Raw genomic sequence first — 15,084 nt, forward strand, 5'->3', positions numbered from 1 at the left:
CTTGGGAAGGAGCAAGGAGAGTGCAAGGGCCTGGGGTGGGGTGGGAGGGAGTGCTGCCCACTCCCGGCAATCCCCTTCTGATGAGCTCCAGGGCTGGTGAGAGAGAGGGGCAGAATGCACAGTACCCTGTGATCCATGAAAGTGTTTGATCTTTGTTCTAAGAGCAAGGGGAAGAAAAGCCAAGGGTTGATAAGGTTTTGTGTTTCAAAAAGCTCATGCATCTAGCTGAGTGTAGAGAAAGCCTCGAGGCACCAGAGAGGCCCGCTCAGTGTTAATTTCAATGGTTGGGAAGAGGAAAGGGTGAGGGAAGGCGGAATTAGATGGTGCTATTTCCAGACGTCAGGCACAGGAGCAAAGGCGCAGGTTTTGGAAGAGGAGCTCAATTCTTTATTTGAGGTTAACATGCCCGTGAGAGACTGTAGTAGACAAGGAACTGACCCCAAGACCTTACTTCAAGGAAGGACTGGCGTCCAGTTATGGGGCCAGCAACCTCGGGGTCCGCCTTGCTAGAAGACACTCCTTCCAGGTTAATCCTCACTAGTCAGATGAGTGGGGCGGTGCTCGCTCCAGAGCTCCCCTCTGAGGTAAGCGAAGGGAACCCCGATGAGGTTAAACTCCTTTGATTGTCCATTCTCCTCCTCCTCCTCCTCTTCACAGGGCTAAACTCTACGCCTCAAACTCCACTTCAGTGTTTGTTTCTGTAGAGCCCAACCAGCGCCCAGTAGCCAAGTGGGAAATCTCCAGTCAGGTAGACAAGAGTGATCTAAAGATGCACTTTAGCGGTGGTCAATGTCTGGATGGAAAGTGAAGACAGGACAGTGACTGATTTTGTGCCGGAGAAAGGAGGGAGAGAGTGAGAAGCCACATTGTGAAGCGGTTTTCAAGAGTATTTTTATACGATGTGAGAAAAAATATGATGATTAGTGCTGTGATTGCCATTCGATGGAAAGGAAGGCTTGTAGAAAACATTACAATGTGTTTGCTTCTACTTTATTCCTTAGAGCCGGCACAATGTGACTTCTGGCTGCTCTTCTCCAAAGTCAACATGACCATGGAAGCTAAACATTTTGAATTGAGCCCATTCATCGAGGCAGCTAAGTTCAACTAAAAATATTCAAGAAAGAGAACTCCAAGAGTTGCTTCAGAGAGTGGCACAAATGATGGGATAAGTGTGTTGAAAGCGAGATGACGTATCTTGAGGGAGTTTAATGACAGTGTGTCTTTTACTGTAATAAATATTTTAAAAAATCTAAACATTTACCATGATTTTAATCATACCTTATGGGGTTTTACTGGTGCACATACTTGAATTTCCGACATGAACTAGATTTGAGTTCCTTTTTATTGATGACTTTAATTAGTCAGAGATAAATAATTTAATTTCTTTTTTGTTTTATTTATTTAGAATATTCCCCTGAGTTTGAGTTTGTAATCTTTCGTGATGAGTCCCTTTTCCTGGCATCCTGAGGAATGATAGGATTGGAATAATAAAGGAAGTAGCAGATTTAAAATTGTTAATGTGAAGCCCAATTTCCATGAATCTCTGCTATCTGCCTTGTGCCTGAATTACAGCCATGGTAATGTGGTAATTGGCACAGCTTCAAGAGCCATAATTTCCCTTCAATTACAGCTGCCTGAACATTATTTAAAGCCCCCTATTCTTGACGCATGGAGATAAGGCTGTAGGGAAGGGAGATCAGTTGTACAAATGTCCATCTTTGCAGGGAAGAGACATTTCGTGGTGCCACAGGAGCTTCAAGAACAGCTGAGGTTAATCTAACAGCAACAAAGAAAGATAAATTGAATGACTTGAAATGGATTGTATATTTCAAGAAGTTTCTTAGGTTATTAAACTGAAGTTGGTTAAAGCAGCTAAGAGAATAGTTAATTCATTTAACACATATTTATAGAGCATCATTTATCCAACACATATTTAATGAGCAATGTCTGTACTTGACATTGCAGTTGAAAAAGGAAATAAGGCAACATCCTCTTTGTTAAGAGTGGAGTTTCCTAGTTGGCAAGAGAGATCCATAGACAGCTAATTGTAACATGAATGAAAATTTAGGATGCAATGGCCAATAAAGGTTTCTGTGCCACTGTATCCCTCTATGGGGTCTGGAAGGATATATATTTAATGGAAAACACTTATTATTGGTTTCCTCTGGGATGTGATTGAGGAAACCTTTACTTTTTACTTGATTTCATAGAAGTTTTTATGTAAACAATGATATCTCAATCATATAAGAAATAGCAAAAACAAATACTACATGAGTCTATTTATACAAAGTACCTAAAATAGTCAAATTCATCATGACAGAAAGTAGAATCATAATTGTCAGAGATGGGGAGGATGGGGGAATAGAGAACTAGTAGTATCCAGTGTTATAATTTCAGTTTCGCAGGTGAGGAGTCCCATGGCCAGAGGGCAGTGCTGATGTGATCACAAGGTATATGTGCAGAGTTGCTGAACTTTTGAATGCCACAACGGATGTTGATGCCTCTTTTGAAAAATGGTTAACATGATAATTTATAGTACGTGTATTTTACCAGAATTACTGTAATAGTAAAAAAGAGATTGGGGAACTGATAATAGAGATTACTATGCCCCAAACAGATTAAACACATGGGGATATTTTGATATATATATATATATATATATATATATATATATATATATATATATCTCCTTTAGTTCTTTCATTTTAAAGAAATAAATGTTGTATTATAGTTAATGCCTTTTATTCTGCCTCTGATCTTCTTTTTCTCTCTCTTCAGATGTAGGAACTATCCTAAAGTTTGAATGTGCATTCCTCATTTTATTTTTTTTTAAATTTTATTTATTTATTTATTTATTTATTTTTGGTACTGGGGATCGAACTCAGGACCTTGCGCTTTTGAGGCAGGCACCAGAACCACTGAGCTAAATCCCCAGCCCTGCATTCCTCATTTTAAAAATACTTTTCCATTGTGGATGCCCTTCTTCTAGAGACTTCTGGAAACACCCGATCAGATGCCTACCATAGAGAACCACAGCGTGGCTCTGTGTGGTTGTGGTAGAGAGGACTCAAGAAAGGGCCTAGACTTGTGCTGAGTGATGCAAGGGAGGGCTTAGGGAAGCGAGGGTCTAGGTGGATGCTGTGGGAAGTGGAGGCATTATTATAGGTCTTATCAAATCTCATCTAGAAGGAGAGAGAGACACCTAGAGTCATGCTACAGATAATTGTTTAAGAATCAACAGTGACATTACCCAGAATATCAGGATGTTTGGTCAGTTTTGTGGCTTGGGGAATGTTTATTCCCACTCAGATACTGTTGTGTTGGTGGTTTTGGTCCACTGTGGTTATGCAATGGCCTTGACTGAGATCAATGCCTTGTGAAGTTCAGCAGACAATCTCGGTGTAAGTGCCAGACCAGCTCCTGGTCACCACAGGCTGACTTCTCTGTCACTGCTTCTGTGTGTGTTCATAAACAAGATGCACTATTATTTTGTGGGTCTTTTCTGAGTGAATGATAATATACTGTATATATCATTCTGCAGTAGTTTTTTCTCTTAGCTTCTTAGTGTGCTATTAATTTTGACTGACCACCAGACTAGTTCATGTCTGGTAGAATCTACTTTGTACTGAAGTGAAGGATGACTAAGTTGCTTCTTTCACTGTTGCAAATACTGCTAATAAACTCAGCAAGGAGTTTGCTAAATATGCTGCAAAAAGAAAAAGCAGGTGCCACAAAGAGAGTGCTCAACAATGGGAAACAAAACCCAGCTTGAAGGGACTCCCACTGGCAAAGTCAGGGACAGTTTGAGCAATAAGAAAAATAGATTATAACTCATAAAATAAAATATGTCTCCATGTATTTATACTGTGCTAAATAAATAGTTAAATATTATTGAATATGCACACAGGGTGCAAATATTTTCACTGTATTTGTCATATGTATTACAGTTATGCCACATATTAAATCTTTAGGGTGACTATTTTTATTAAAATTCTCCTTTATAGGTTTTTATGAAAAAATTAAGAAATAATTTCTTAAAAACATAAAAGTATTTTCCTACAGTTGTTTTAAAGTTTTATTCTTTGTATTTAGTATATCTGTATATCTCTAGTACAGTATATTATATAGTATATTATGTATATAGTATAGTATATTAGTGTATCTCTAGTATATCTGTAACTCTTTTCAGCATACAGTGTGAAGAAGGAAATTTAGTATCTTTTTACACAAAGATAAACATTTGTTGCAGGAATATGTAATGTCTTACTGCTGTAGACAAAATTTAGTTCCAGGATACTTTGTTCTGAGTTAGTGGTCTATTTGCCTATCAGTTACTATAGTTTATTTTTATCCACACCTAGCATCTGGTTTGTCAAGTTCCAGCACCATAATTCTTTTTAAATATTGTTGGTCCTTTTTAGCTTATTACTCCTTCATATAAATTTAAATTTTCTGTTAAGTTCTATGAAGAAGCTTATTAGGATTTTGATTGGAATTGCATTGAATGTGTAGATTTCAATGATCATAACATCAGTGTTTTTATTTATAACTTTGGAATATTTCTACATTAATTTAACTTGTATTATATTTCTTAACTCAGATCTTCTCCACAAATACCCTATACATATTTTGTTAGGTTTACATCTACAAGGTCTTCATATTAGTTGGGATTGGCTGGTTGCCTGAGACACACATTTGTGCCAGTGTCTTAAACCTAAGAGCTTAATCTCCTACCCAGAAGAGGTACAGAGGTGGGCCACTGCAGGCACTTTTGGCTTTTTCTTTATACTGGGTTTGGGATTAAACTCTGGGCCTTACACGTGCTAGGCAAGTGCTCTACCACAGAGCTACAGCCTGCCCCTTGGTGTTGGTGTTCTAGTGACTCAAAGTGCCAAGGTTGATATCTTTGTGATTCTTGATGCTTTCCTTTTGGGACCCCCAAATGGTGTCTGGGGCTTCAGCTATTGTGTCTGACTCCAGGTCCGGAAGGAGGAAAAACAGAAAGATAAAAAGGGGTTTCTGAGAGTTGCTGTCTGGCAATTTTTGTTCACATTTTTGTAATTTTTGTTTTAAAAGACAGTGGAGTTTTTCAGCTGTGGGTATTGTCACCCTGAAAGCCTTCTTGCTGTGAAAAAAAGGAAACATAAATGTGGGGATGCACATAGTGGTTATTGCTCTAAGATTTTTAAATATATTTATTATTTTAAATATATTTTATAAATTAACAATTCCAGTTGCTAACTCATCTCCATAGCAATATTGTCATTTAAAGAATTAAAGCTTACATGCAGGATGATTTACTCTATTCAGTGCACATTTCTGCAAACTCTGACAGATGCATGCAGCTGTGATTTAGTTTGAGGAACATAGACAGAGTGAGGAACAGAGGGAGGATGGTAGGGTACAGTCAGAGGAATAGGAAGGACCTTGCTCTTATGGGACATCTTGGGTGATGGTAGAGCCTGTGTTTTAGTTTAAGTGCAGTAGGAGGACACTGGGATGTGGTAAGCAGGAGAATGATGTGAAACTGTAATTTATGTTGCAAAGTTCACTCCGAATTTTCTCTGGAGAATGAGTTCCAGTTCCATCAGGGAAGAAAGGAGCCCAGTTATGAGCCTATCGTGCTGTCCAGCAAATACTCACAGTCGTTGGACAAGCGTGGTGACAGTGGAGATGGAATTCAGACAGACTCCGTGGGTCTGCTGGAGCCCACAGGGTTTGCTCTAGAATTTTCATCCTCAATGATTTCTAGTGCTTGGATGTGATTCCCTTGGGAATCAGATGTTCAGAATAATCACTGTAATTTGTGAATTTCTTTGGATACATACACTCTGCTAATTTGGCAAAGCTGTTATTTTTCTCATTTCCCATCCATGGGCGCAAGTGTGATTCACAAACTGCATGGAATAGTTAGTTTTCTGGATTAGGTAAAAGAATGAAGAAAATATTCTATCTAATAAAAGATTTTTAAGTGTTCATATTATCTAGCTTTTACATTAGAACTGTAAGTAGTTTAAGAGTACTACTGGGTGGAGGTCATAGCTCAGTAGTTTTGAGGTTGTGGCCTCCTGAATTGCTTCTATAATTTGCCAAATGCTCATTGATACTGTTCTTTAATTTTTAAAAATTTGCTAGCCTACCTTAGAGTAAATGCTCCACACTGTATTACAGAAATATCAGTTTCATTAATTTGGGCAAAGTGATAAGGATCTGAATCTATTTTATGGAATAAAGAGAAGAATGAACGAAGAGATGAATTAATGAAGTGAATAGACTGAACAAAGTCCTTTAGTCTTGGGCCTCCCCGGTCACCTGGTCTGAAGGGTTTTGGCCAAGTTGCAATAAAAATCAAGCCATCAAGGAATGATTAACTTGCAGAGAAATAAGGAAACAACAACAGGAAAATACAAGTTAAAAATGAAAAGCCATAAACACATAAAAAAGAAATGTAACTTGGAACCATAACGTACAATATGGAAGCTGTATTAGAGCTGTAAATTTAGGTTGGGACTTCTTGGAACCAATATGAAAGGAGAGTCACAATCAATCATTAAACTTTCTCATGATCACTGTAGGACGCTCAGTTTGGGCCAAAGAGGGGTTTACTCTAGAAGATTGTCTGGATCTTCACTGTACCTGCTGCATCCTTCCTAGGTACATCCTGGAACAAGAGGTGTTCTAAAAGAAGAGACAGCTTGAGTGTCATTCAGGGCCATACACCAGTGGGGCAGGGGGCAGCCGTATCCGTGCATGCAGTGTCACCCAGTAGTCTCCCGGATGAGCACTCACGCTGCAGCCCTTGTGTGAATCCAAATTGTTCAAGCTGGAAACATACTAGTTGAAATTCAAGCTCCATAGCAGAATTTCCCAAATGGTTACACTTTGGAACATTTTTTCACAGGACGTTAATTTGTATTTTTAAAAACAAATGTTCTGTGATCACATATGAAATGCTGTGTTAAACATATCTTAGTAGGAGTTTTCCTGGCGCCTGAATCCTATTAACAGGTTCATAGGAATAGGACTAAGGCAGATGTCAATAGCGTGACTCCCAGGTTCTTATGCAATCCAGGCTTATGAAGCATTATTCACCTAAATAGTTTGGTGAGTGTCTCTGAACACTTCTGCAGGGTTTCATTATGATGCCTCTTGCGTACAGTTGCAAATTCTTTTCACTCTCATTGCCCCTGGAGTGCACTCCTGCCAGGTTCTATTCTCATCTTTGCCCATGGCTCAGAAATCTTTTGCCACTGAATATGATCTCAGTCCACACAGCCCTGTCCCCCTTGCCAGACAACACAGTACACTGCAGTGTCTCTGGACATTGCCTCTGCTTCTACCATGTCCTGTGGGGTTCAGGGTCTGCTAGAAACTGCTATTATTTTCTCTACTTCTCTGGGCCCTATGTCTTGCTGGGCATTGCCACCAATGCACTGGGGATTTTAATTTGTTAAGGTGCCTGCTTATCACTCATGAAGTGGAGAAAAATGAAAATTAAAATGATAATTCATATTTTACAAAATTTTTGGTGCAATAGCCATATATTACTTGGAATGTGAGGTTATTTATTGGACCTTAGAGACTGGCATTGCGACTCCACTTCCTGCATCAAAGCAGTCAGAATGCAAGGCTTGCTGGCTCAGGATCCTTACACACCGGTGGACTAGGTAATTGGACTCAGTGTGCAATTTGGCTATTTTAGATGAAGGAGGAAAGCAAAAAGCTGTAGTCTTTAGCTAGCCCACATACTATAGGAAAGCTCACCAGGACAGCTCTGCACTTTGTGAGGGGGACTATAGGGTCTTTGCTCAGCTACTGGTAATGTGGAATTTTGTTTTTCTTTTTGTTTATTGTTCTTCCTCTTATAGGAGTCTTATGGAGCCGGATTGTCACTTCAAATGACTAATGTCTTCTAGTTACACCAATTATCACTAATGTATGACAAAGGAGAAAGGAAAACCAAAGGGAAAAGAATACATTTTTCAAAGTGTGTGACTGAGGAAACTACTCTACAACAAAATCTACTGTTGGCTTACATTAACCTTACATTAAACACTCCAATGTAAAGAGGTTAGTGGAAGAAATGAAACAGTAAGAGTAGAAGGAAATAGTAGTGAATATTTATTTATTTTTAACAGACTAGGCAAGAATTTTCTCTGCCTAAACACAACGTAGGAAATAAAAAAAGAAAAGATGAATAGATTTTATTACATTAATGAATAAAAACACTTGTAAATCAAAATGGTAAATTTGATCACATAATCTATATACTATTATAACATTCTTTTGAAAATACGAGCTTGGGTTGTAATTTGGCAATAGCTATTAAGGTATAAATTGTACTATTCAGCATGGTGGCATATGCCTATAATCTCAGAACTCTGGTAGGCTTAGGGAGGACAATAACAAGATTGAGTCCAGCCTGAGCCTCTTAGCAACTTGGTGAGACCCTGGCTTTAAATGAAAAATAGAAAAGGGCTGGGGTTGCCGTTCCATATGAAGGCTCTGGGTTCAATCCCCAGTACCACAAAAATTTATAAAGACCCTATAGTATCCCTTTATTCATGGAAGATATGTCCCATACTCCCTTAGTGTGGTTGAAATCATGGACATTATATATAATGTTTTTTCCTAGACATACACACCTATGATAAAAATTCATAAATTAGACATAGTAAAAGGTCAACAATAACTAACCTTTTGGTCCAGCAATTCCATTATAATAAATTGATTGCATACATATATTTGCAATGTACAGCAAGGATATTAATTGCTGTAACAATTTTTACAACAATTTTGTATACAACAAAACAACAAAAACTGGAAACAACCTAATTTCCTATCCATAATGGCCTCATGTATTTTGTTATAGCCTTATGATGGAATAGGATGCAGCCACTGAAAAGAATAATGTAGATGTTCCTATGTATATGGAAAGATTTCAAGAAATATTGAGGAGGAAAATGATCTATAGAGGAGAACACTCAATTTTTTGGCTTAAAATATCAGTGTATTAATATTTGCATACCTTTTTCTTTTTCTGAATAAGAAATTAAAATATCAGTGTATTAATATTTGCATACCTTTTTCTTTTTCTGAATAAGAAATTTTATTTATAAGTTTTTAAAAAAAGAGCATAGTCTTTAGTCTTCTGTCACCCCTGGAGGATGTGTTTCACATGCCTAGAGGATGCCTGAAACCACACATAGTGTTGAATCCTACAAACGCAATGTTTATTTCCCTTATATGCACACTTACGAGAAAGTGAAATTAATAAATAAACACAATAAGATTAACAACAACAATAAAATAGAATAATTATAATAACATACTGTATTAAAACCCCCTGCTTCATTATTTCTGTTTTAGATTCATTAGTAAGTAAAATAAGGGTTACTTGAATACAAAACACTGAAGTATCTTGACAGTTGATCTGAAACCTGAGACTACTAAAAGTGACTAAATGGGTGGGTAGTATATACAGTGTGGATACTCTGGAAAAAAGACATGGTTCATGTCCTGGATAAAATAAATTAAGGTTGTGAAATGCTACATTATGCTCAGAATGGCCCTCAATTTTAAAATTTATGTTTATTTCTGAAATTTTCCATTTAATATTTTCAGACTAGGGTTGACCATGAGTAACTGAAACCATGAAAGAGATAATGTGGGAAAAGGGACTATTGTAATTTCTTTACAATACACAGGACCCTTTAAAGCAAGATTATTATATCATCTTACTGATTTTATGATCTATGTTGATCTAATAAATATGACAAGAATAACATAAAGAAAATTAAGTTTTATCATAGGTGTGTATGTCTAGAAAAAAACATTATATGTAGTGTCCATGATTTCAACCACCCTAAGGGAGTATGGGACATGTCTTCCACGAATAAAGGGATACCATAGAGTGAATGGAGTGTACATATCAAGCAACAAATGCTGATGATTCTCCTGAGAAGTTTGACTATGAAGAGAGGACTGCAGAAATCTTTTATTGATTTAGTTTTTCAATATCTATGAGACCTGGGAAGATTTCTGAGACATTGGTAGGAAGGAGCCAATAGAAGGATGTGAGGATACTTGGTGAAGGATATCACATCCCCAAATGAGGGATGAGCACTGAAGGAGAGGTATAGGAATGAGTGTTGGAGCAGGGCAACTCTTAAGAAGAAAAGTATAGAACAGCCGGGGCTGGTGGTGCAGGCCTGTCGTCCTAGCACTCAGGAGGCTGAGGCAGGAGGATTACTGTGAGTTCAAGGCCAGCCCGGGCAACACAGCAAGACATTGTCTCAAAAAGAAGCAGAAGAAGGAGAAGAAAATGATAGGAAGGGATGCTGGGAACCATACTGCATGTGAGTGAGGCATTTCTGTCTAAGGGATTCTGTTTTTCAATGAGGTAGAGGTCAGATACTGAGAGGAGATGGATAGCTGGTGAGATGATTTTATGAGAGTAGGTAGGTTTTGAAATAGCCATGGTAGAGACTGAAAGAATGAATGAATTAGGAAAGGATTTATTGGCAGGAACAAAGATATGGTGAATCTGTAGTTATATCATGTGACAACTCCTTCGCACTATGAGAAACCAGGAGAGGAATGAACTCCCCTTGAATCCATAGGTGTTTGCTACAGAAGGCTGCTCTCTTGTGATTTCTCAGCACACGGTGATATATGCAGCCCCCTGGGACCACTGATGTGTCAGCATTTCCTCAGTCACCTCGACACTGAAGTTCTCCTTTGCAGTCTTTCCTTAGCAATGGTCATATGGAATAACATTATGTAGAATTTGGCATAAGCTTCTCTGAGAGAGAATCTAAATGTTAACTTCAGTACATGATTTAAAAGAAGTCATTGAATGAAAGAAAAACATCTTTCTTTTCCAGGAACCATCCGCATGAGACTTCACAGCCAAAACCCTGCAAGCTCCCTGAAGGCTTCTCCTGAAATGGCAAATGCTTGATTCAAGGTATTTCATGTGGGGTATTTTTAGAAGCCATTGATTTTTAGAAACTATGCATCATGCTGCCCTGTTCCTTTCATTCATGTGCTCTTGAAAGTATTTTTTTGCTGAACCTTAAAAGGAAAAAAAGTAGAAGTGGTCTTTGAAAGGACATGAATACAGAGATCTTGTTGAGTCTTATGGGACTCTCAAAGCATTTTCAGAAGAGGGCTGAGTTCAGAGCTTACTCTTAGAGGGCAGGTGGCATACATTGGCTGGTGTTCATCAGATGAATGGTTTTTTATTGGGTAACAGGAAGGCAGGAAAGTCTACAGCTGAAAAATTGTGGCTCGTAAGGGGAATGGGATAGCCAGCTTAGCCTGTATGCTAGTGGAGGAGTGAGGGAAAGTCATATTCACTTGAGAGCCCAAGGGCAACACAAAAGGCAAGGGAATGCTAGCTGATGAAAGTGTAATTGAACGACAAGAGCAGAACAAGAGATACAGAAGTCTATTTTCCTTTCCTCCCTCCCTCCTTTCCTTCCTTTCCTTCCTTCCTTCCTTCCTTCTTCAGTCTTGCAGTAGGCATCTTTAGAGTTGGGCCTGGAGAAAAGATAGGCGGTAGAAACTAAGAAGAAATGAGATTGTAAATGGAGATAGTGAGATCAATGGGGGTAGAAGTAGAAAAGTACAAATGTAGCATAAAGAAAAGTGAATAATTTTATTTATTGGAAGTGAAATAAATTTGGAAGAGAAGTTTGGGTGGAATCTTGATCCTGGAATGATTGTTTTCATTCTTTCATCCAACATAGGTTTTTTAAAGATAAATTTTGTAGGCATGGGGAAGGTATATTGGAAAGGAGAGATGCTGGAGTTAGGAAGAACAGGCATGTTTTGGAGAATCCACCTAATAGAGGCTAAATGAGTCTGAGGAGTGATCATGAGATTGGAGGAGCCACATATAAAATGTATCAGTGTGTTGTAACTATGCCGATAAGATACTGTATGACATGAGATAGGATGCAAGCTATAAACCCTCACCATCCCTGGAATGTGAGGGTGTTGGGAATACTGACCACCCAGACTGTATTTATCACCTGTAATTTGTAATGTATCACCCTTGGCAGAGCACTTAGGATTGTACTCTTTTCTTTTTCTATTTTTTAAGAAATTTACTTTGTTTTGTTTTTGTTCTCCCACTGGAAAGTATACTTCCTACATGTGGAGAGATTATCTGTGTTTCTCAATGCAGTACCATCAAAGTGAGCAGTAAGAGATGCTCAGCAAATATTTGTTGAATGAGTGCTGAGCAGTTTCCTTTTATAAAAATAGAAGAAAATTTCAGAAATAATAAGTAATCTAAGAGATAAAATAATTCCACAAATTATAAGAAATTACCCAGCTTAGCTTTGTCATTAACCAGCTCTGTGACCTTCAAGAGAACATATAGTGCCTTTCTAATCTACAAAACAGGGATAATATTACTTTTTCTTCTATGTTATGGCTTTGAAGATAAAATCATGTAATGAATATGAAAGAACTTTGGAAAAATCAAAGTGATGATTTGAATATACCAGGGGAAGAAGTGGTATTATTATTCACAATGTCTTTTCCAAAAGGGTGTAAATGTTTTTTTGAATTGATTTACCTGTAGAATTTTTTGAAGGCATTAAATTCCTATTTTCTTCCTTTAAGTATTGTGACTAAGAGGACTCACTAGATGAAGCTGTGATCTATCAGTTTAAAGAGGCACTCATTAGCATTACAACAATTACATTTCCCCTAGATAAGCCCTTGGTCCTTTTTAAGTGAGCCAAGGATAATAATAATAAAAGATATAGTTTTCAGGAAAATGAGTTTTGTTTTTGATAGAAAGTTGAGCAATAATATGTCTCAGGACATTCATGGAGGAAGACATGGTCTTCCACAGTTCGAACTAAATAAATAATAGTGTTTCAGATGTCATCCTGTGACTGCATTTACTAGAAGGTCATTGATCAGTATTGGAGGAATTTGAAAAAAGAAAACATTCTTTGCTCTCTAGGGTCTTTGGATTGCTCTTTCACTGAGAATTTCCTTGGGAAAGTTATCATAGTTCTTTCTGGATTTCTGAAAAGCTGCCTCTCTCTTTTGGCTACCTGCTTATGAGTCAGAGTTGAGTGGTTTTATGAGGTTGGCCAAGACAGAAAGGACCTGGCGGAAGAGTGCCGAGTTCATTGGCCCGGACAAGACTGGCGATGCTGGAGGTACTGGGGTCCCCCCGGCGGGGATCAGGCCGAGCAGCTCAGGGAACCCAAGTTCACTGAGGAGGAACAGGGACTGACTATGCTGGCCAAACTACATAGCATACAAGGGAAGGACCATACAACACAAGACAAAAAGAAGAGCATACAAAATAATTATGTAGCCCACCTTCACTCAAATGCCTTTCTTCATTCTCACCCTTGAGGCTGCATGGTGCCTGTCAAACTGCCCAGCATGGCAATTTCCTTTCTCTCCATATAGTGGAAATCCCTGGGCTTTGGAGTCAGAGAGACTTGGGTCCAAATCCTGGTTCTGCCTCCTCCCATTTGTGTGATTTTTGTATAATGCTTATATAATTGTATATATTATACAGTACATTATACAACACAATAAATTACATAGTACTATATGCAACAATTTGTTCATCAGCAAGATGGAAAATAATATCATGGTTAAGGGTTGGTGAAGAGATTGAAATTATATAACACAACATGTGGCTCATGCCTTGTCTTCAGTATATTCAAATGCAACTGTCATTCTTGTCTTGATTTCCCTTATCTCTGTAACTTCTGTGACCTGTTTCAATATTCAGTGTTTGCTTTCATTGTATTTAAATTGTGCAACATTGAAAGAAAAGAAAGGAGTTGAACTTCTTAGGGTAAACTATCTCAAACCCACTATCTTCTCTCTCTTATTTATGGAAAACATTAATAAGAAATCAGCAGCAACCCATTTATTTGAGAATAAAAGAAATAAACATTATTCTTGTTAGGTATTGTCTTAGCACAATTGGAGTGCTTTAACACTGTACCATTAATTCAGTAGCTTATTAAAGCAACAGGAATTTATTTCTCATAGCTCTGGAGGCTGGAGGAGTAGAGGTGCTTGGCCACTTAGTGTTTCCTGGCACCTGTGTCTTGGTTCACAGATGGCACCTTCTTGCCCTGTCCTTACATGGTAGAAAGGGATTGCTAGGTCTCTGGGCTTTTACAAGGGCCCCAATTTCATTCAGGAGAAGTGTACCCTTACAATCTAATCCCTTCCAAAAGGGCCCACCTAGTAGCATCGCTTGGGGGATTAGACTCTCCAAATATGAATTTTAGAGAAACATAAATATTCAGATCAAGACGGGTGAAGATTTTTCAAACAAGAAAATATTAAGAGGATTTCTGTCATTTATATTGGCATACTAGTTCTAACAGTATGATTTCTCCATTGCATAATATCCTAAGCAAAGGATTTATATTTCCTGAAGATTGATACAACCTTTTTACTTCAGGAAGACACTGCAAAATGGCCATTGACCACTTTAGGGTACTGAAATTTTATGTGCTGGTTGTTTACAAATTAGCTCATTTAATCTTACAGCAAACACAAAATGTGGACCTACTGTTATTTTTGTAACAATACACGATGTTAAGAGATGAAGCTTCAATGAAATTAAGTGTCTTGCTCATGGACTCATAGTGACTCCTAGCATTCACTTTTGTATCAGTTGGACTCCAAATTCCAGGCTCTGTTTAACAAGACAGCTAAATAGGTCTCATCTGAACAAGATTTCTTTCTTTGGACGCCTCGACTGTCTAGTTCTATCAGAGCTGGGAAGATGACTTGCTCAGAATCCCCACTCATTCTTTAATGGTACTGGATAAACTGAGCCCTTGTGTGTCCTGCCTTTAACCCGTCCTCCCTTATTTAGGCTGAACTTAACTTTGACTTTTTCCTTTTGATGCTGCTGACCTGACCTACAAACTGAGGGCATGGTGTCCCAGTTTTGGAGACAAGAAAAAAGAAGATACTTCATTTAAAAATCACACTCTATCTGGAGTCATTCCAGTGAGACTTAAGTGCTCATGGAAGAAAACTATGTGGAAATGTGAACGATGATTAAGACAAAGG

This window comes from Heterocephalus glaber, unplaced genomic scaffold (assembly GCF_053883595.1).
Source record: "Heterocephalus glaber isolate CG9 unplaced genomic scaffold, H.glaber_assembly_v1.0 deba00001460, whole genome shotgun sequence".
NCBI classification, from domain to species: Eukaryota; Metazoa; Chordata; class Mammalia; order Rodentia; family Bathyergidae; genus Heterocephalus; species Heterocephalus glaber.